This window comes from Chionomys nivalis, unplaced genomic scaffold (assembly GCF_950005125.1).
Source record: "Chionomys nivalis unplaced genomic scaffold, mChiNiv1.1 scaffold_44, whole genome shotgun sequence".
Taxonomy (NCBI): domain Eukaryota; kingdom Metazoa; phylum Chordata; class Mammalia; order Rodentia; family Cricetidae; genus Chionomys; species Chionomys nivalis.
Window position 1 is genome coordinate 933,466 of NW_026646967.1, and position 23,935 is coordinate 957,400.

Here is a 23,935-nt window from a genome sequence, read left to right on the forward strand (position 1 = left end):
GAGTGATATATAAAAAAATGAGCACATGAAAAATATTCAACATCATTACCAACAAGAACTAAAATGAAAACTACAATGAAGCCTGATGCAGTAGCTCAAATAGAGGCAGGAGAACATCAGGAGGTCAAGAGCAGCCACAGTTACCTAAGAACCAGTTGGAAAAATCAAAACACAAAATACGTACAATGAAAAACTGTCACATACATAAAAGACTAACCAAATTTCTAAAGATGGCAACGCCAAATGCTAGTAATGATATGAAAGAATTAGAACTTTTTGGCAAGCAAGTTGGTTACTATAACACTAGCAATTCTACTTATGGATAAGCTAAAAGAATCAAAAACAGATGATCAGCCGGGCAGTGGTGGTACACAGCTTTAGTCCCACCACTCAAGAGGCAGAGGCAGGCAGATCTCCGTGAGTTAGAGGCCAGCTTGGTCTACAAGAGGTAGTTCCAGGACAGTTTCCAAAAGCTACATAGAAACCATGTCTCGAAAAGAACAAAAAAACTAAATTTAAAAAAAAAGAAAAGAAAGCATATGTTCAAAGACAAATCTATATGTATATGTTTATATAAGAGCTTTATTTATAATAGCCAGGACCCAGAGACCACAAAGATGTCTTCATGAGTAAATGATAAATTGTGGTACTGTTATACTGTGGCAAACTACTCGGCAATTAAAAAAAGTACACTGTTGCTACATTATAGCAAAAGGATAAACATCAGCGCTAAGTGGATAAAGTCAATCCTAGAATGTTAAGTAGGGTATATAAGTTTTGGTTCTTTGAAAACCTGATACAAAAACACAAGAATGGTTGTCAGGTTGGAAGAGAAAATACAGGCAGAGGGAAATGGGCCAAGATATAAAAATGGTACCCTGAGCATTCCTTGTGAGGATGAAGTATGTCAATTTGACTATCAGAGTACAATATCAATACTGTGGACCTGACATTGTAGTTTTTATAAGATGTTATCAATGGGGAAAACTGAGTAAATGTAGGGACATAGCCCCACCCATTGGGGGCGTGTTCGCCTCGGGCTAATGTTTACGGATAAATCTGCCGGGCGTGAGCCCAGCAGCCCTTTTTTGTCTTTTGCTCCGCCGCGGGAACCTGTGGTCCTGTAAGTCTATTTCCTTATTAAAGCTGTATATATCTATATAATCTGTCTACATTCATTTGCTCCGCCACATTTGGCATCCCAACGTCGGGCTATTTTGCCCCCGACCCGGCACAGGGGGGGCGCAAGCTCCACCTTTCCCGGCTAGTTGCCTGAGCTCAGGAAGGCAATTTACAGCGTGCTCCCTGCTCGCTTTCCCTTCCCCCACTCCAGGCCACTACGGTCGCAGAGCAGCAACCCCCACAGAGCAGTTAATAGCTCCCTGTTTCTTCCAAACCTTCACTGCCTGATTTAAGTGAAGCACCCGCGGTTTTGAAGTAAAAGCCACCAACCCCTTTCCTTAACAGGCAGTACAATAATTTTTGTTTTGAGTTAATTGTTTCAGACCGGCTCTGGCTTAGACCACGTGGACTCAGGTGCATTTCTTTAGCCACCACTGGCAGGAAAACTTCATTACAGGTACATAATTTTCTTTTATAAATAAGAAAAATGTCTGAAAACATTACCATTCAAGACTTTAACAGCCTTTTCAGTTGTACCATGTGGGAGATTTTACAAGAAGTGTCTGTCAGCCCACAGATATGGATCTTTCTGGGATTCGTAGTTTTCCTTGGTACTGTATGGTTTGATAATAGAAATATGATAAAGTCTTTACGAGACGAGGTTGAACGCTTAAAAATAATTGAGAATGACAACAATCTTCTCAAAAATCAGTTTGAAGTTCTCCAGACAGAGAACAGATCTTTGTTTAACACAACTCGACAAACTGAAAAACGCTTAAAAACAATTGAGAATGACAACAATCTTCTCAAAAATCAGTTTGAAGTTCTCCAGGCAGAGAACAGATCTTTGTTTAACACAACTCGACAAACTGAAAAAAATTTAGAAGAGGTACAGGCTGATGTTAAGGAGAAATTCATTACTATGGAAGAGGGAACAGCTGATTTGAGTTGTAAGCTTCAGTCCCTTTCAGTAGGAACTGAAATATTAACGGCTGATATTAAGGAGAAATTCATTACTATGGAAGAAGGAACAGCTGATTTGGATCGTAAGCTACAGTCCCTTTCAGTAGGAACAGAAACATTAACTGAGAGAATCAAAACTGCTGAATGTGACAATCGGATTTTGTCTAAAGCTTATGACAGATTGACAGAAAGATTATCTGTACAAGAAGGCACGGTATATGCTATAAAACTTATGTCCAAAGATGAGACATTATCTCTAATGGACAAACTTCATACTTTAGAATCCTCAATGAAGGCTTTAGAACATAATTCTGGACAGGAGATTCAGACATTAAAGAAGGCAATGGTGAATAGAATTGAAATGATTGAGGAATTTCTAAATTCTGAGGAAGAAGAGCAAGAGGTAGAAAAGCATATTTTAACTAAATCTGTGGGTAAATCCCTCCGGGACAATTCCCACAAAGCTCTACCTACAGTTCTACCTGCCTTTCCAGTTGTAACAACTGAGAAAGTAGTTGGTTCCAGAAACCCTAGGTTCATCAAGGAAGATACATGGGAACCTGTCCGTATGAATGATCTCAAAGAAATTAAACAGGCTGTAATGACTTTTGGAATGAATGCCTCCTTTGTTAAAGAGATGCTAAGGTCTTGGGCCACCACGAATAAGGTCACGCCCTCTGACTGGCTTCAGCTGAGCTCTGCTGTCCTTGAGAGTGGAACGCAATTAAAATGGAAATGCTTATTCAGGCAAGAGGCTAGACTTTTAGAACAGCAAGAAAGAGCAAAGGGAACTGAGATTTCCATAGATCAAATTTTGGGAGAGGGGCTATTTTCTGAGCCTCAGGAACAAGCTAATTTGGATGAAAACATACTCTCCGTGTGTACTACAGCAGCCTTAAGGGCTTGGGACAGGGTGCAAGACCCAGGACAGAGGATGGAATCATTTGTCAGAGTTAAACAGGGTCAGAGAGAACCCTTTAGTGACTTTTTACAAAGAATAACTAAAGCTGTACAAATAGGGATATCTGACCCAGAAGTAAGACGTATAATGATCGAGACTTTGGCTTATGAAAATGCAAATGTGGAATGCAAAAGGATTTTGGGACCTTTAAAGCTCAGATCAGCGCCATTAGAAGAATGGGTCTTGCATACACTAGATGTTGATACATTTGACTATGGCACTGAAGCATGGGTAGAAGAAGCAATTTCCAATGGTAAAAGGAGACATCAGAATACCAAATGTTTTAATTGTGGCAAAATGGGTCATATGAAAAGGAATTGTAGACAACGGATTTTCAGGAATAATAATAATGCATCTTCTAGAAATAACAGAAATAGGAGGACTCAGCCTTCAGGTTTATGTAGAAGATGTGGAAAGGGCAGACACTGGACGAATGAGTGCAGGTCTACAAGAGATAGACAAGGCAACCTGATACAGACGGGAAACATGAGAGGGGGGGCCTCACAGGCCCCCATGGCAAACATGGTTCAGTCATTTCCAGTTACTACAGAGAACGTGACTCGTCAGGACAATTAGAAAGCCCCATGCCTACTGTTACAAGCAATAATGATCAGAAAGATGAGTTCCGTGTGTTTTGGCAAACTTCTATAAATGACCAAAGACCAAAGCTGAGAGTGTGTGTAAATGGCATTTTTATTACTGGCCTGCTGGACACAGGTGCGGATGTAAGTATCATTACCCCAGAATCTTGGCATCCATATTGGCCTCTTCAGAATGTAAATGTTCAGCTCCTGGGAATTGGAACCCTATCTCGAGTAAGGCAGAGCACAAGATGGGTTGAATGTATAGGTCCAGAGGGACAAATAGGAAAATTAAGGCCATATGTAGCCAATATTGCAATGAATTTATGGGGTCGTGACCTATTACAACAATGGAATACCCAAATTAACATCCCTGCTACTTCTAGAGCCTATATTTCTGGGGATAATATTAAAAGATATTACAAACGGAGAAAACCGGCCATTCGGGCTGTACAAGAACAAGCAATTGATGTCCCTTCAGAGATACCAACAGCTTTGCCTTTAAAATGGTTGACTGAGAAACCAATATGGACAAAGCAATGGCCTTTAGCTGAGGAAAAGTTACAGGCTTTAGAACAGTTGGTACAAGAGCAATTAGATGCTGGACATATAGAAGAATCTACCAGCCCTTGGAATTCTCCTGTATTTGTGGTTAAGAAAAAATCAGGTAAATGGAGAATGGTGACAGATCTCAGGGCTATCAACAAGGTTATTCAACCTATGGGCCCTCTGCAATCTGGAATTCCTTTGCCCTCTTTATTGCCAAAAGGATGGCCTCTCATAGTTATTGATTTAAAGGATTGTTTTTTCACTATACCTTTACAAAAAGAAGATAGAGAAAAATTTGCCTTCACAGTGCCTACTTATAATAATTCTCAACCTTCGAGGAGGTACCACTGGACCGTCCTCCCCCAGGGTATGTTAAATAGCCCCTCCCTGTGCCAATATTTTGTGAATCAACCATTGCAAATAATACGCAAGAAATTTCCCAAATCGATAGTATATCACTACATGGACGACATTTTGTTATCCGATTCAAACATGGATACCTTGAACAGACTGTTTGAAGAAATAAAAATACTTTTACCAAAATGGGGATTGCAAATTGCTCCTGAAAAGATTCAGAAGGGAGATTCTGTTAATTATTTAGGTTATAAAATAGGTTTACAAAAAATTAAGACACAAAAGGCACAAATTCGGAGAGATCGCCTACGGACTCTTAATGACTTTCAAAGACTATTAGGGGACATTTCCAGTCTACGGCCAGCTATTGGGATAACACCTGATCTAATAATTCATTTGAACAAAACCTTGGATGGTGACAAAGATTTAAACAGTCCCAGAGAATTAACAGCTGAAGCAGAAAAGGAACTGACAATGATTGAGGAAAAATTACAACAGGCGCATGTGGACAGGGTAAATCCAGAGCTCGACTGTATTCTCGTCATACTACCATCAAAAATTTCCCCTACAGGAATTTTAATGCAGAGAGATGATATTATCTTGGAATGGATCTTTTTACCACATAAACCAAGTAAGAAACTGAAAACTTATGTAGAAAAAGTCTCTGAGTTAATTATAAAAGGCAAGTTGAGACTTCGTCAACTAGCAGGCATAGACCCAGCAGAAATTATAGTGCCTTTCACTGCTGATGAACTAAAGAAATTATGGGAAGATAATGAACCATGGCAAAGAGCTTGTGCTAATTTCTTGGGAGACATTAATAACAACTATCCAAAAAGCAAGAGGCTTAACTTCATAAAGAGAACTTCTTGGATCCTTCCTCGAATCATCCGTGATACTCCAATAACTGGAGCCCGTACGTTCTATACTGATGCCAATAAATCAGGGAAGGCAGGTTACAAATCAGAAGACTTGGGTAAGGTGGAACAAAGTCCTTATGATTCTGTTCAGAAGGCAGAATTATATGCCATTCTTATGGTGCTAAGGGATTTTAAAGAACCTATTAATATAGTTACTGATTCACAATATGCAGAAAGAGTTATTTTACATATTGAAACTGCTGAATTTATACCTGATGATACAGAACTAACCTCTTTGTTTATCCAGGTGCAAGATTTGATTAGGAACAGGCTTTGCCCTATGTACATAACACACATCCGATCCCATACGGGTCTGCCAGGTCCTCTAGCACAAGGTAATGCAGAAATTGATCAATTATTGATTGGTAGTGTGCTACAAGCCTCTGAATTTCATAAAAAACATCATGTTAATAGCAAAGGTTTGAAGAAAGAGTTTTCTATTACATGGCAACAAGCTAGGGAGATTGTAAAGAAATGCCCTACTTGCTCTTTCTATAACCAAACGCCACTGCCTGCAGGGGCTAATCCAAAGGGCACCCAAAGGAATGAAATCTGGCAGATGGATGTGTTCCACTTTGCAGAATTTGGCAAATTAAAATATGTTCATCACACCATTGACACGTATTCAGGCTTTCAGTGGGCAACGGCTTTAAGTTCAGAAAAAGCTGATTCAGTTATCACTCATTTATTAGAAGTCATGGCTATTATGGGTATACCTACACAAATAAAGACAGATAATGGTCCTGCTTATGTCTCTAGAAAAATGAAACGGTTTTTTGATTATTACAATATCAAGCATGTTACAGGTATACCATACAATCCTACAGGTCAAGCAGTCATAGAAAGATCAAATCGAACTATAAAGGATATGTTGAACAAACAGAAAGGGGTGGAAAACACCCCCAGAAATAGGTTACATAATGCTTTGTTAACCTTGAATTTCCTCAACGCTAATGAGAAGGGAACATCGGCTGCAGAAAGACATTGGATAATGGAAAAGTCTACTGAACTAAATCAACCAGTTTATTTCAAGGATGTGCTGACCTCACAAAGGAAGCCAGGAGATGTGCTGCGTTGGGGAAGGGGATTTGCTCTTGTCTCCACAGGTGAGGAAAAATTGTGGATTCCAACAAAATTGATAAAGGTTCGTTTTGATGAAGAGAAGCCAGTTGGGAAAGATAAATAACAATTCAATCACATGGATGGCAATCATACTGATGGTAAGTAATACAAATAGGTTGGGGGCAGGGTTCTCTTCTTATCTCCACAGGAAAATACCCATCTTCAAAGAATTTAAGGTACCCCTAATATTTAATTACTGATGGAGGGACTTGTTCTGTAAGTATTAATTTATATATATATATATATATATATATATATATATATATATATATATGTCTTAAACTTTCTTTGCTTTTCCTCATATCTGTGTCTTTCTTTATATGTCAGTATATGTCCTTGTTGTTAATGTTTAAATTTCCCATAACAAGCAACAAATTTTCCTACAGTAATCTTTGAAGTTTCCAGGATGAAGATGGGGCCCCACAACATCAACTCCATCTGGTTTTTATGACGTCATGATTTTTTTTTTAAAAAAAGCGCTAATATTAGACCTGTTTTTTGGTACCAACTACAAGAGACAATTTCGAATGGTGCACATTTTTGACAACACTCTGGTCGGACCTTCTCAAAATGCTCTGAGACTAGTTACAATTTTCTTAGGTCAAAGGTTAATTTGGGAATTTTACCATCATTTGCTTTCACAGGACCCCCTAAGAAGAACGTCGCCCCCATGTCAGCTAGAAGCAATCTTAGAGGACGACGTCCCCTCTCCCAACAGAGTTTGCCCTCAGGGTTGGGGACATCTTTTAGTGGTTGGTTTAGGGTTGAGGGGATGGGGTGATAATTTTTTGAAAAAAAAAAACAAAAAAAAAAGAGAGAAGAGGAAGAAGAAGGGGGATTAACTGGTTTTTTGGGATGATTGGTATTTGTGAATTACTGTTTATAGAAAATTGTACTGGTACTGTTTCTTGTATACTGATATGTTGAATATTGAATGTGAGTGTTCCTACCTCTATTTTTGTATGAGTATGCTTATAACTTTGTCTATATTGTATTGATACTTCTACCATATTACATTGTACATTTCTACCTCTGATACTATGACATTGTTTACAGTTGAACATCATTGTCTTCATATATTGCACAGTTGTTTATTCTTTTAGTCTTCAAAGTTAGATAGGTATTGAGAATTATATGTTTGTCATATTTATTTTTAAGTTTATCAGGTCTTTTAGTTACATAGAGATTATATTTAGTATAGATAGTATGATCTTCAGCCTCTTCGAAGAGCTGTAGAAAATGGCCTTTAATCTAACCTAAAATTTCTATGCCAAAGAGACACAATTACTCCTGGCAACACCACTCTACTCCCGAGAGAACGTTGAGCACCAAAGACACTCCACTGGGAGTTTGTCTTCTTGGCAGAACTGGCCTTTGGGTTAAGAAAAGCCCATACCTCAACTTCTGACAAAGATACAGAATATCCCTAAGTGGATGAAACAGGATTGTCTTATCTTGCCAAGACAGGGTAGGATAGTCCTAAGAAAGTTCCTTGCCTTTAATAATGGTATGCCAGTTATGTTAGGCCTTAGCCAAAGTTGGTTGACTCAACATTGCAAACGAGACCTTGGGTGATTGCCCAGGTAGTCAGTTGTCTCTGTCAATTGTTGCACATTTTGGATATCTCTCGATTGTTAAGTAATCTTTATTCCCTTCTCAGATCTTTGACGGAGTTGAAGATTATATAATTGTAGTTACTCTCTATGTTATTTAGACTCCTTGAGATAGAATGTTTAGCAAAAGTTTTGTTCTCAATATTGTTTGTTATATTTATTATTTGTTATTATTGTATATAGTTGTATTTGGTTTGGTTCTATCTTATTTAGACAAAAGGGGGAGATGTAGGGACATAGCCCCACCCATTGGGGGCGTGTTCGCCTCGGGCTAATGTTTACGGATAAATCTGCCGGGCGTGAGCCCAGCAGCCCTTTTTTGTCTTTTGCTCCGCCGCGGGAACCTGTGGTCCTGTAAGTCTATTTCCTTATTAAAGCTGTATATATCTATATAATCTGTCTACATTCATTTGCTCCGCCACAAGTAAAGAGTACAGAGGAATCCCTGTATTATTTTATTCAACTACATGCAAATTTATAGTCATCTAAAAATGATTCAAAACCTAAAAGATACATTCACTCAGATCCACATCTATTTTAAATGTTTTTCTTGCCAGCGGTTCTCATTGTGTATCCCAGACTACCTTAGAACTTGATACACAGACCAGGCTGCATACAAATTTGAGTTTCTCCTGCCTCCACTTCCCAAGTTCTGGGATGACAGGCTTGCACCACAATGAATATCTGAATGCTTTCAATTATATTTCCTTTGGACTTCAAGAGCTGTTCTCACCCCACCTTCTTCTTTGTTTCTTCAAGGCTCATGGTCTCCACTGACCACCCTTCTTTACCAATGTCATTAAGTCCTTCACCTCACACAAACCCAAACATTTGGCCGGCTCTATTATTACCAAATGTGCTCCATAAAAGCCAATCTTAAATCAAAGTCCATATGAAAACCAATCAGGTCCAGAGTCTGTTATTTTTATACATCCATATTGCTTGACAAGATCACATTCCATACAGAACCTTTCGAAGTTTACTGTTTACTCGCAGCAGAGCTTCCCCAGGAAACACATTGTTTTCACAGCAATGATGCTGCTCACTTACTTGACTATTTCACCAAACAATGTGTGTTTCAAAGTTCTAAATTACAGGAAATAGGAGGAAGAATTTTTAAAAATGGCAAGCACAAATGTAAAGAAACAAGTAAAGACACAACTTTCAAAATAGAAAAAAATACAAATTTTAAAACTACAGATGCTGCCTGGAGTGGTGAGACAAGCCTCTAATCCCAGCACTTGGGAGTCAGATGCAGGTGGATCTCTGCATTTCAGGACAAACTGGTCTACAGAGCAAGTTCCAGGACAGCCAGGACTACACATAGAAACCCTGCATCAACAAACCCAAAAGAATAACAATAATACAGATGGTGCCAATAAAAAGAATGAAACTAGACAGGCAATATGTAGGAAGAAACTGGTATTCTACTCTGTTATACCAGAACAACAAACATGCTTGAGATCATATCAGGCCAATAAAACCTCCTACAAAACCAGGTCTATAAAGACTATTCTTCTGCAATTTTAACAACAACAACAACAAAAAAGAACTATGTAAAGTGAGGCAGCAAAATGACTTAGCAAGTAAAAGTACTTGCTGCACATGCCTAATGAACTACATACAATCCCCAGAATCCACATGAAGGTGTAACCGGAGAACATACTCCGCAAACTTGCACTCTGACTCTACACACACAACAAAGCACACAAATGTATGCACACACATACACACAAAAAAGTAACTTTTTGAAATTTTATATAAAGCAATACTTTAATTAAAGTCATCATTTTTGACAAATGAACATTATTACTTATCTAACATACAATGTAACAATTACATGGATTCTTAAACTCCAAAAGAATGGAAATATTCAAATGTCCCAGGTTCGGTGATGTGTACCCATAACCCCAGCATTAAGGTGGAATTGGCAGCAGGAATATGAGTCATCCTAAACTGCATGAGTTCCAGGCCAGCTTAGACTACAGAAGACTACGTAAGACTATAGAAAAACAAACAAATAAATAAATAAATAAATAAGCTAAATACATAAATACCCAAATACTTAGAACTATTTGTGGCTATTATTACTGGTTTAGCTTTTGCATAATCACCAATTTATTCTCAAAGCACATAACTAAATGAAGAAACAAATATAGTACAACGCAAGATGCATGTTAACTCTTCAAGACATAACAGTATGTAGCACTTTACAGAGTCCTAACTCTATATGCACCATTACAAAAACCACTAAAGCTGGGTGTCTGATCCCATCCCTTCAATACTCTGGAGGCAGAGACAGGCAGATCCTTTGAGTTCGTAGCCAGAAAGGACTACATAGCAAAACCCTGTCTCAAAACACAAAACAAATAACACTGACGCTAACAACTGTGTTCTAGACTGCTTAGATGTTTCAATATGTAGCTTATATTTTAAAGTCCTAAATTAGTTGTACAAATATCTATTACATGCTTAAATTTATTACTCACTTATTGAGAATTATCTAAACTCTTAAAAAAAACTTCATCTGGAGCAGGATAAGTTACAGACATTTCAATTAAATTATTTCCTTGGTCAGAAATAAATGTTCCAGCCAGCATAGTTTCTACATTACTTATCTTTTTTTTAGCTTTATTTAACTTTATTTCATGTGTATTGGTATAACAATGTCAGATTCTCTTGAACTGGAGTTACAGACAGCTGCGAGCTGCCATGTGGGTGCTAGGAATTAAACCCGGGTGTAGCATGAGGGGTCTGGTTGGTTGGGGTTAATATCGCGCCCGGTACCCCACAGAAACAGCTGACCTGAGCTAGTGAGAGCTCACTGACTCTGGACTGACAGCGGGGAACGTGCAGAAGACCAAATTAGGCCCACTGAATATGGGCTTGGGCAGTCAGTGGGGCCACAGGCTATAGGACCAGGTTTTATCCCTAGTACTTCAACTGGCATCTAGGAGCACATTCTTTTTGGAGGGATAACCTTGCTCAGGGGAGGGCCTTGGTCCTGCCTCAAGGTTAAGTGTCAGACTTTGTTGACTCCCCACAGGATGCCTTACCCTTTATGAAGACAGGATGGGGGAGTGGGATGGGGAAGGTGAGGAAAGCAGGAGGAGAGGAAGGGGTGGGAACGGGGATAGTTATGTAAAAGGAGGAGAGTGTATGCTTTAAAAAATCTTAATTAAAAAAAATAAATATAAAAATGAAACATTCTTCTGATGTCTATTTTTTAATAAGTAAAAATCTTGGAGAATGGAGCCATCTGATTTCCTAATTGGCAGCTGCTATACACTCCCTTGCTCTAAGTGCCTTCAGCAAAGGCGATGTCAGTCAAGCAGACAACCAAATCACCCTTACAGCACTGGAAATTTGGAACATTCTGGGACTGCCTTAGGGAAGCTGCACAATGATCACAACTGCTTGCTCTAATCTCCAGAAAGGAAAACATGAGTCCACACACATACACAAACACAAAAAAACAGGACATAGGATATTGTTCTTAACAATCCCAAAATGGAAATGATCAAAATATGCACCACCTTCATGAACAAATAAAATGTGATACAAGTACATTCATACAATGGAGTTTTATTCAGCAATAAAAAGAAATAAAGTCAGATACATAGCCATATGGATAAACCTTGAAAACATTTCTGTAAGTAGGAAAGAAATAATTTGTTGTAATAAGAGCGGCAGGGCTGCGTCCCCAGCACCCGGCTGTCTACATGGCTAGCTTATGCCCCCAAATAATTACACGGAAACTGTATTCTTTTAACCACTGCCTGGCCCATTAGTTCCAGCCTCTTATTGAATAGCCCTTACATATTAATCTAACCCATTTCTAATATTCTGTGTAGCACCATGAGCTGGATTACCAGGAAAGATCTTAACCTGCGTCTGTCTGGAGTGGGAGAATCATGGCGACTCCTGACTCGGCTTCTTTCTCCCAGCATTCTGTCTGTTTACTCTACCCACCTAAGGGCTGGCCTATAAATGGGCCAAGGCAGTTTCTTTATTAAATGAAAGTAAGTCCTCCATCATTTCCCCTTTTTTTGTTTAAACAAAAAAGAAAGACTTTAACTTTACCATAGTAAAATTACATATAACAAAATGGTTATCAAGTAAGAATTACAGTTATAATATTTATATCTATTATATCTTTTATCATAACTAAGGAAAACTATAACTATCTATCCATTTTTAACTCCATCAAAGACTCCAGAAGGATATAATATTACCTAAGTAAACAAGAAATCCAAAACTCTAAAAATGACAGAGACATTTTACTGCCTGGACAAGTCATTTAAAGTTCCTCTGTACCGTTGGGGCATCCATCTTTAGTCTTTAGGCCCATAGTATCCAGTAGACATTTTTATCAAGCAGGAAATTTTAAAGACAGTTTAGTCACTTTCTGTTGTGTCCTGTAGAATGTCTCATAGACTCTTTTATGAATCAGGAACCCTGAAAGATCATCTCACATTTAGGCAAGTTCAGCAGTCCTCTTTCTGCGGGTTTTTTGTTTAACAGTCCAGGTAATTGCAGTTTCTTGCCCAAATGGCTATCAAACTCCATAAGGAGCCTCTTTGATGCCCATCTTCCTCTTGAAGTAGCTGGTGCTGCCAGGAGCAGACGTGTCTCATTGTCATGAAATGCCCTAAGTTATTAAAATATTTTAAATGCCATAGTCTGCAGTCTTTGAAAGATATGAAGAATGTCTATCTAACTGAAATATATCTCTATATATCTAGAAAATCTAACTAACATGACTACAAGCTTGACTATTGATGATTATCCATTAGCAACCTATATTTTCTAATTATACAGTACATTTTTAAGTGAACTACACAATCACAATACCTTAATCAAGAGCAGAAATACATATACATATGACAAAATTGACCTTAAAATCCATACCAATGCAAATATATTTTTTGTATATCTTTGTCCTGGAATAACTCTTTAGACCAGGCTGTCCTTGAACTCACAGAGATCTGTCTGTCTCTGCCTCCCAGGCAGTGGGATTAAAGGCGTGTGTTACCACACCTTGAAGTCTTAGAGGTCAATCTCCCTCTGTTTCCTAACTGGTGGGATTAAAGGTGTGTACTACCACACCCAACTACTCTCTTTTTTTTATTTTACTTTTAAGAACTTTAATTTTTAGCCTGTATATATTTTTAAACACACTGTAAATCATTTAAAGTTTTTTTTGTCTTTGAATCTCTTTTTACTGTATATCTCTCTTTTTTGACCACCTGAGTCTTTAATTTACCAAGCAATATCAGTAGGACGAAAGCCGTGGCTTTGACGGCTGGATTCAGCCCATTTCTTAGCTTTCCAGCCTCATGGCGGAGGTACCGGCTGTAGCCATGTTTATCACCACAACTCTGTGGTGTTTTAAGGTCCTTGCCAGTAAACAAGGTACAACACTCAAATGCTCTCTCTGTAGCTGACCTTCTGCCTCAAAGAGTCAGAGTTTGCCTTGGCAGAACGGACCAGAATGTCAGCATTTTAAAACAGCACAACTTTTTTCCTGCTACGGCTGAAAACAAACAAGCATGCAGTCAGCTTTTATCAATACCATTTAAGTGTTTTGTGGCAGGAACTCTTAATGAGCTGTAGGATTTTGCAGCTAAAGCTGAGTCAGGAAGCCTCTCTTAGATGAGAGTGCTTCCTTGCCTCTAGCAAGCAGAGCAAACCCAAGAAATTGTTGTTACCAAGAAAACATGCTTTACTCTATTCTTTCCCAAGCTTTCTCAAGCTTTCTGTAGTTTCAGTGCCCCATGTCTGGGCGCCATCTGTAGTAGGGAGCTGCGGGCCTCTTCCCACAGCTCGGCTCATGGCTGCCTGGCTAGCTTATGCCCCAAAATAATGACACACAAACTGTATTCTTTTAAACACTGCTTGGCCCATTTCTATTCATGTGTGTAGCACCCCAAGGTGCGCTTACCGGGAAGATTCTAGCCTACGTCCATCTTGGGTCAGAGCTTCATCGTGTCTGCTGGGGAGAGGGGAGCATGGCGTCTGCTCCAGAGAGCAGAGCTGTCGAGTCTGAGCTCACTTCCTCTTCCTCCCAGCATTCTGTTCTGTTTACTCCACCCACCTATGTTTTAACCTATGAGGGCCAAGCAGTTTCTTTATTACTTAACCAATGAAATCAACAGATTGATATATGACACTCCCACATCAATAATTCCTGTATAAATCTATTTACACAAAATGTCCAGATGTCCAAAGAAGCAAGTGGGAAGCTGAATGTGGTGGTGCACAACTGTAATTCCAGCATTTAGGAGGTGGGGTAAAAAGATCTAAAGCTCAAAGTTAGTTCAAGAACTGCCTTGAAAAATATAAACAAAACAGAAAAGGAAGAATGGCATGGAAGAGAAGCAAATAATGAACAGTGATTCTCAAAGAATATGTGTTTGTTTGGGGAAGGTAAAATAGTCCTAAATTAGAGTGTGGTGATTGCTGCACAACTTTACCAATATACTGCAAGCCACTCAGTTACACATTTATTTGTTTGTTTGTTTGTTTGTTTGTTTATTTCTGGTTTTTCAAGACATGGTTTGTCTGTGAAAGAGACCTGGCTGTAAAAGAACCCACAGGGGACTAACTGCCTGCATCTGCCTCCTGAGTGCTGGGAGTAAAGGTGTGCATCACCACCACTTATGCAGTTACACATTTTAAACACTATGTAGATCATATGCTATCATATGAATTATATCTCAGAAAAGCTACTTTTTAAGATATTGTTTCATATACTCCAGGCTGGTCTGGATCTTGCTATGTAGACAAAGATGACCCTCTTAACTCCCTGTCCTCCTGCTGTCACCAACCAAGTGCTGGGATACATGCATGAACACTTGGCTATAAAGCTATTTTTTAAATGGCAATGTATTTTATTATTCAAGGTAAAAATTTTAAAAACAAAATTTTAAGTACAATTAGAGTGAATGCCAATTGCTCTGACCCACCAAGCAAAATACGGAAATGAATATTAGTTAAATAATGTGATAAATAAGAATAGAAATACAGACATGGGATTTGAAAAATGAAAAACAGAGCTACTGTTCACAACTTATTTGGAATAAGAATGTTAGTACTTGAGATGAGAAGGTAATTCGGCAGAGACATCATAACCCCATTGATCACAAGATTGACAGGCTGATATGGCTAGCCAGGAAGGTGTTCCCTTCCTTCCTCACTGTTCTAAGTGTGACCTTCTCAAGGTGCACTGAAGAGGATGGCCCTCTATGATAATTGAATTTCTTCAGCCAAGGGTTGAAGTATAGCTGTACTTTCATGTCACAGTCTCTAAAGAAGCTCTCAGCTGGGCATAATTGGTACAGGCCTTAATCCCATCTGGAGAAGCAAAGGCAGGCAGATTTCTGTAAGTTCAAAGACAGCATGATCCACGTGGCCATGCAGGGGTGGAGAAATTGCTCAGAAGTTAAGAGCACTGACTGCTCTTCTAGAGGACCTGATTTCAATCCCAGCATCCACATGGTGGTTCACAACCATCTCTAGTGAGACCTCATGCCATCTTCTAGCATGCAAAAATACATGCAGGCAGAATTCTATATACATAATTGATGGAGTAAGGTCATTGGTTAAAAACAAAGAAACTGCTTGGCCCTCATAGGTTAGTATATAGGTGGCTGGAGTAAACACAACAGAATGCTGGGAGGAAGAGGTAGTGAGCTCATACACCTTAGCTCTGCTCTCTGGGGCAGATGCGATGAAGCTCCGACCCAGGATGGACGTAGGCTAGAATCTTGCCAGTAAGCGCACCTTGGGTGCTACACACATTATTAGAAATGGTCTAGTCCAGGTGCGAGGGTTAGCCAAGAAGAGGCTAGATATAATGGGCCAAGCAGTGTTTAAAAGAATACAGTTTGTGTGTTGTTATTTCGGGGCATAAGCTAGCCAGGCGACCAGGAGCAAGGGTGGCAGGAATACAGCCCACAGCTCCTACTACAAACAATAAATAAATAAGTATTTAAAAGAGTACTGGCTGCTCTTTCAGAGAACCCAAGTTCAATTCCCAGCACCCAAGCCTGTCTGTAACTCCAGTTCCAGGGCTTTGACACTCTCACACAAACATACATGCAGACAAAACACCAATGAAAATGAAATAAATTGTAAAAAAATTAATCCAAATCCACTAACAATATAGTCAGGAAAAACAACTAAAACATATAGGGTCATGTGATAGTTTTTGAACTTTCTTTTATGTTGCTACTTAACAAAATTCCCATAAAGTAAAAGGCTTCGTAATTCATGCACAAGCACAGAACCAGAAGAAAAAGAGTTCAGTAATAATAATGAGAAAATCTGGGGAGAATGCATAACATGTCTAAATTATAACATATACATTACTAAAGCCAAGAGGCCAGAAAATTAAACACCAAAATCCAGTTGCTACAAATACATTACTATTGCTCACGTGGCTCAATTAATGGGATGTTCATCTAATAGACAGCAAGCCGTAGGTTCAATACCGAGCATGGCATAAGACTAAGCACAGTGGTCCTAGACGGTAAACCCGGCACTTAGGAAGTGTGGGTTTGATGAGGATGAGAAGTTCAAGGGTTTTCTCAACTAGCCGGCAAGTATGATCACAGCCTGGGATACAGGAAACTACATCTACCATGTAAAAAATTAAAATGTTTTACACCGAGGATTAACATATTAATCACAGTAAACTAAATTTATGGTACTACCTAAGTTATTTATTGTATAAAACAATAGCAACTGAAATCCATAAGCAACTCAAGACAACACAGATGCTGCTCTGATAAGGAATCCTGCCTAAATTTTGGTCCTAAATACTCAATTCAGCAGCCAGATTTCCTAACAGACGAGAACAGAACATTTCCAGTCACTGAAAGCCAAACAGTAATAGCCACACATTTAGGAGAGGATTAGTGAGGGGCCCTGGACTTTTATAAAGGACTATGAAATGCAAATCACTGGCCTTCCACAACACAAGAAAACAGGAAATGAGAGGAGCATGATTATGATACAAAGAGGACAGGGGAGAAATTGTGTGAAAGAACTGGCAGAAAAAAGGGCGGGGCGAAGAGCTAAAAGGCCACTGGTGACTCAACTCAGTGGTAAAGCATTGTTGCTTTATCTAGTTCAAACTTTAGCACCGGAAAAGAAAAAAAAAGGAAAAGGAGAACTAGGTACAGATGACTAAGGACAGTTATTTCCAGGAGATAGGACACTGAGAAAACTTGCTTGAAACTAACAATGTCTATGATTTGATGAAGATCTGTTAAAGTGAAATTCACCAATTTTGGGGGTCAGACTTAAAACTTGTTTGGGAAACTCTTTTTTTCAGAAATACCTCAGGTCTTCTATTAATCCTGGTATCTTTCCCAATGGAATTTTTTTTGCTGTAAAAATAAAATTTGTGAAGGTGTTATGTTGTTTGGTGAATGATGGAGTTTCTGGTGGATGGGACATCACAGAAAGACAGGCCTCAAAACAAAACAGGACTTATGGTCTTTTCCCCTTGGAGAGGGAATGACGAAAGGAGATGCAGTGTGTGGAAGAGGACAAGATGGCTGTTTAGGAAACAGAGGAGAGTGGCCAAAAAGATGTAGGATCTCAGAGAGGGATAATGCGTGAGGGAAAAACATGTCATATGGAAAGATGTGACATCGAGGTGTTGGGACTTAAGAGGATAGAGAGTGATCATGAAGGGTCACAAATGTGTACTCAGAAGCAAAGAAAATTGGGTTTCATTTGATTAATGGTTTAATTCATACCATCTGGAAGTCACTGCGTATATTAACTCCACTGGAGCATGTTGAGTGACCCGGATCCTCCTGCCTAAAGAAAAGTGTCTCCTCTCATTGGCTCTTCTGCAATGGGGTGTACCTAAGGCTACCTACTTACTTTTGCCAGGCTTGATCTGCTACCTATTTTGTCATGCCTGGATTCTTTCTGTCTTGCACTCTCACAGGTCTTTTGCATGCCATTCAACCCCCGTAAGTTCATTTAAACGATTGGCCTGCCTTAACTGTAAAACACTGTTCCCTTTTCATTGATCATGTTCTGTGGGATTTTGGCTATAAAACTCATGAAAAGACTCACCCGCACCCAGGCTAAACTAGTAGTACATTGAATCACATTGGTTTGTGACATGCACATATATGATGAATGCACGGAGCTCCATAAAATCAGTTACCTAGGGAATCAGTGATGTTAGGTGAAGTTTGGCAAAGACCCCAAAAACCCATCAGACCCGAGGATACCAGTATGATATTGATGCCTGACTCCCATCATGCAAGGATCCTGACATCTTTAACAGGGCAGTTTTGGTTCCTTCATCTTCAAAAACTTGGTTAGTAAGGTTGTAGGTGTCAAACTGCCATTCAGGGCCCAGCATGTAGGTCACCTGTGCCAGGTCAGGTGATTTGGCTACAATGTGGGTGTAAACTTGTAACAGGGCAAACTGGTACCCTCGCCCCTTCTTCTCCTCAACATCATCATCACTCTCCTGGGTGGGTCTAGAGCACAAAGAAGGCAAAATGGACTAAGCTTCCTCCTTAGTGGATAACCTTATCTACCCTCAATTTGGACTGACTTTCAGAGGGCATGCAGCACATTTTTTCCTATTAGCCATCTCTTTCATTGGATCACTCACTTATCCAATGAATGATTGAATTTATCCATTCCTCCATGTCTCTATCATCTTCAATCCCTTCTTCCATTTCCCCATGTCCTGTGTCTACAGGTTGCCAAGATAAATCTACTATGTCTCTTCTGTTCTAGAAACTTTCATTTGTAAAGAACTTGCCCTCTCAGGGGTGGATTTTTCTGAGTTCTCTGTAGATGAAGACCATATGAGGAGGAACAGAGGAGCAACCATGACAACACTTGCGCAGTAGAGTTAGGCAGATTACAGATTGATGCCTGGCAAGCCTGTACAATGAGTCAGATTCCCATGAGCTCTGTCACTGTGATCTCACATAGATAGCTCATTCAGTGTTCACGTCCAGGACATTGAGTTTTAATTTTTGTCCTAATCTGGTAAAGAAACCAAGATGAGGAGAATAGAGGAGCCTGATGTAAGGCCACAAAATGGGTCATTTGAAAAGGTAAGACTACATGCCTCCATGTGTGCTGCTACCCTTCTTAGGAAATCCATCTTTCCATAGATTAGCTATAGGCAACCCGTGTCCAGCACACTGCTAACCACAGGTTTGAACCTAACTGCCTTTGATTTCTGAAACAATTGCTGTCCCGTTAAGCTCTCATAACAACACAGCCAGGTATGTAAGAATGCCCCACCATAACCTTAGAGCAATTTCAGGACACCAAAGAGGCAGCAAGTTATCTTTATTGGAAATACAAATGTTTCTGGAGGGACAAAAGGATGTACATTTAAAAAAAAAACCATTGGTGTACTCACTACGATTTTATGTGATATGGCCCACACAGGCTTCTGGTTTGAATACTTGGTCCTCGGGAGGTTTTGTAGGTTGTGGAGTCCCAGAACCTAGCTGGAGGAATTGCGGTCTGAAAGCTCAAGCCTTGATGTTTCAGGGCATCCTTTCACTGGTCCCCAATGTTTACTGATTTCCTTACAGAGAATGAGAGGCCTCCTACTCCTGCTGCCATGGCTTCTGCAACAAGAACAGTGAGAACCCCCTTCACACCCTGTATGCTCTCATCACATAGGAAGGTGTAAGTCACAAACAATCTCCACACCAATTTAGAATTATGATTCATAAAATAGTTATTTCTTTTAAGGGGCAAACCTTACAGATTGCCATGCCAGACAACAGCCCTCTGCAGGATGAGGAGAGGAGCCTAGTAGCTGGATGTGGAGGTGGATGCAAGAGAGCAAGCTGAAGGCAGTTGCTCCATTTTGAAAGAGAGAGACACCACACCCCAATGGCCTTTATCTCAGTTGCTATAGCCTGAAGGAGCAGAAAGAGCTCCTGCAACACACATATTTGGACATAGCAGCAAAATTTACCAGTATGTGACAAAAACCTATTTTAGTTTATTTTTTTCATGCTTTCAGGTACATGGCAGAGACAGGATCTGCTTCATGCATTTGTGTGACCAATGATTTCCCTTTAAGAAAAAAACCACAAACGCTCCCAACAACATCATCAGCATTCAACAACATGTCCATGATTTCATTGCTTTGTCTTTGATTGAGCGGTAAATAATGCTCCTAGTTAATCTGTGCAAGCAATGTGAATTTCTCTGTAAATATATAGACAGAATTGACAGGTATCTTAAACATGTCAGGGGGTCACACTGCAATGGAGTGGGTTAATCATCACCATGTGACAGTGACATATTTAAGATCTCTCCTTTGTCTTTAAATCTCAGAATTGTCAAGATGTTATGTTTTTGTGCAGACTTCTCAGGGTTTTCTCCCATTCATGGTTTCCATGGATGTTTGCTAGTTACACTTACATGTCTTTTGCCAGATTCTGTCAGTTTTTGCCATGCACTCTCAGCTCCACAACTTCTCCTGCCCTAAGATTCTAGTTCCAGGCATTTTAGACACTTGTGACTGTTGCACGAGTGTCTCATGTTCCGCCTAAATGATTTGGAATGTTATTTATCCTGAGTTTTAACTTCCATCCCTGAGTTCATTGACTTTCCTTGACCATCTTTCTTGTGCCACTGAGCTGAACTACTAGGGGTTTGCTCCAGTTACTTCTCCATCCTGAGACAGCCTACACTCTCAGTACTACTGTGATAGTGTTTCTGTAGCAAGTATTCTTCTCAAGATAAGAAGAAATTTCAATATTATAATCCATCTGCTGTTATTGTGTCTTAAACACACAAACACACCCCCATAAGTTAATGCACACACACTGTTGATATCTCAACTTAGGGTGCCATTCTGGGGTTAGTAAGAGGCTTCTCTCTAGAGGGCTTTCTAGAAAGCCATGGGGTGACACCAACGAGGACCTTGGGCAGGTGAGCTGTTGTTGCCTGCACTGTGCCATGTCCCTAGGCACTACGGGTGCTTTGTCCCATAATCAGACTGATGACTATCTTGAATATCACCATAGAACTGTTGTACGGAAAAGGATGGAGATAAAGACAGGGACCCACATCAGAAAACTAGACTGAGCTTCCAAGCTCCAGTTGAAGAGCTGAAGGAGAGAGAATAAGAGCAAAAAACTAAGGAATACAAGGGCTTGGTCCACCCACTGAGACACTGTGTCTGAGCTAATGGGAGATCAACAAAACGAGCTATGCTGGGACTGACAGAGCATGGGATCAAAGTGGAAGCATTGAATGTGGTTGACAATTGGGGCAGAAGAGGAACCCAATGATAATGGCACTGGGATTTGTCTGTACTGCATATAGAGGCTTTAATCGATCATATTATATGTAGATGCATACCTTCCTCAATCTGGATGGAGGGGGGGCAAGGGCTTCCCACTGGTCAAGGTAACCGGCCCTCTATTAGGACTGGATTGGGAGTGGAGAGGATTGGTGGTTGCGTGAGTAGTTAGGGGGAGGAGGAAAGGAAGTGGAAATTTGTAATTTATTATTTATGAGGAAGAAAAAATCAATAGAAGATACCCAATGGAGAAATGGGATCTAAGAAAAAAAAAACTTTCATGTGAGTTGTTGACTCAGACACCAAAGACTTTTTCAGAAAAATAAGATACAGGGATTGAGTTGCTTGGGCAAGAGTGTGACTTGAGTAATTGGGAAGATGAGTGGGGGCTTATTTTGGGTCCCCTGGTGGCAGTATACATCTTTTGAGGAGCTGAATGCTGGATGTTTCTGTGGGTATATAGGGAAGTAACAAGCTTGTGAGGGGATTTCTGACATAAGTAGAGCCTTGGTGATGTCACAAAGCCTTGGTTCGTTGGGTAGCAACTCTGTTCCACTCAAAGCACTAGTCTTCCATGAAGGTGGGTTTATTATCCTCACAGTGCCTGAGGAGGACAGGTCAGCTCCTAGTCTCCACAACTGTTCAACAGGCTTTTTGCACCTGAACATTTCCGGAAAATGGAATCTGGAGAGGTAGGATATTTTCTTTTGGTAAATATGTTTCCAAAGCAACTAAGACCTCTGTAGTACAAAAAAGTTTTCCTTCAACTGTCCTGCGGGTCCACCATTTCTGTTGTTACCAGCTCCTATATTTGATAGCTGAGGGGATGATGAATGCAAGCTATACTTCCCACTTTATCTTTGCTAACAATATCAAATTCATCAATCCACTAAAATGGCAAAGCTCCTCTTTGTCCATAGTTGTTTTAAAAGATACTAATTATTTCTCAATGGCTGCTGTTGCTCAGAATAATGAGTCTTTCAGGTTGAAGTGGTTCTCACAGTACTCACTTCCACAATGAAGACACAGAATGGCTTTATGTAATATACCTGGGTCTGGATCAGGAGACCCAATACAGAGAGCCAGTGGACTGGAGTGCCATGACATTGGGCAGGCTGTCTTGGATTGAGCCCCCTACCTATTAGCTTGACGTCGAAGGAGACGTGTGGATGTCCATCGAATTCTTTGTTATCTGTTCAGATATTTCTTACTCGTTTTGGGGATAGGCATACCTTCTCCTCTCATTGACTTAGTCAGTCAGAGAGTAGGTTTCTCAGCAGAGTTCACTTGCCTTAGCGCAGCAGGATTGTGTCTCTGAGATTGATATACTGAGATGTAGAGAAAAATTTGCAAATTGTCCTATTTATTTCTTAAGAGAAAATTACCGTTAGGTATGCAAACCTGTTGATCAATATCTTTGTCTCCTGCACCACAGTTCTTCCAGAAAAGAGCCTTGACCTCATAGCCTCCCCTTGTTATCCTTGCAGGCACTCATGGTGGAGGCCACGACTTTGTTTCTGAATTAAACCGAAGGAAAGTTCTTTCAACCTATAGAGTGGGAGGTATGAAGCCCAAGCACAGAAATATAGCCAAGAAACAGTGGACTAGGAGGACAGTGGCCTATCTCAGTAAGTCTACAGCTATGATGAAGATGCCTCTTAGTATGAGATGCATGCCACCTGTCCAGAAGAGGAATGGGTCATCTCTCCAGAAGCCAAAACTGAGTAGGCCTTTTGAGGCCCTGGAGAATATTTTCGGCCGCAGAATTTCTCACGGCTGGAAGGAAGCCCATGAACCAGTCACCCAGTGGAAAGCCATCATTCTAGATCAACTGCCAACAAATCCCTCTCTCTATTTGTTGAAGTATGATGGGATACATTGTGTCTATGGATTGGAGCTTCACAGTGATGAAAGGATTTTAAACCTTAAGTTCCTGCCTAACAACGTACCATTTCCTCAGGAGACAGACACTCATCTCTCAAACACCATAGTTGGCAGAGCAGTGAAACATACATTTGAGGGCACAAATGGCTCTAAGGATGAATGGAAGGGGATGGTCCTAGAGGAGGTGCCAATCATGAAGACCTGGTTCTATATTACCTACAAGAAAGATCCGGTCTTGTAAGTTTACCACCTCCTGGTTGACTACCTTGAAGGCAACCTCCACATCATGCCAGGCTGTATGGAGGAGTGGACTTGGGTGGTCCAAGATGAGGTGCATACCATGAAGACCTGTTTCTACATTACCTACAAGAAAGATCCAGTTGTGTACCTTTACCACCATCTAGATGACTACATTGAAAGCAACCTCCACATTATGCCAGGATGTCCTCCAATAGGGGTGAATTTGGAATTAGGCAGGGATTCCTTGGCAGGCAAAAGCGTGCAGCACAACGAAAAAGATGGAACCCAAAAGATAGGTA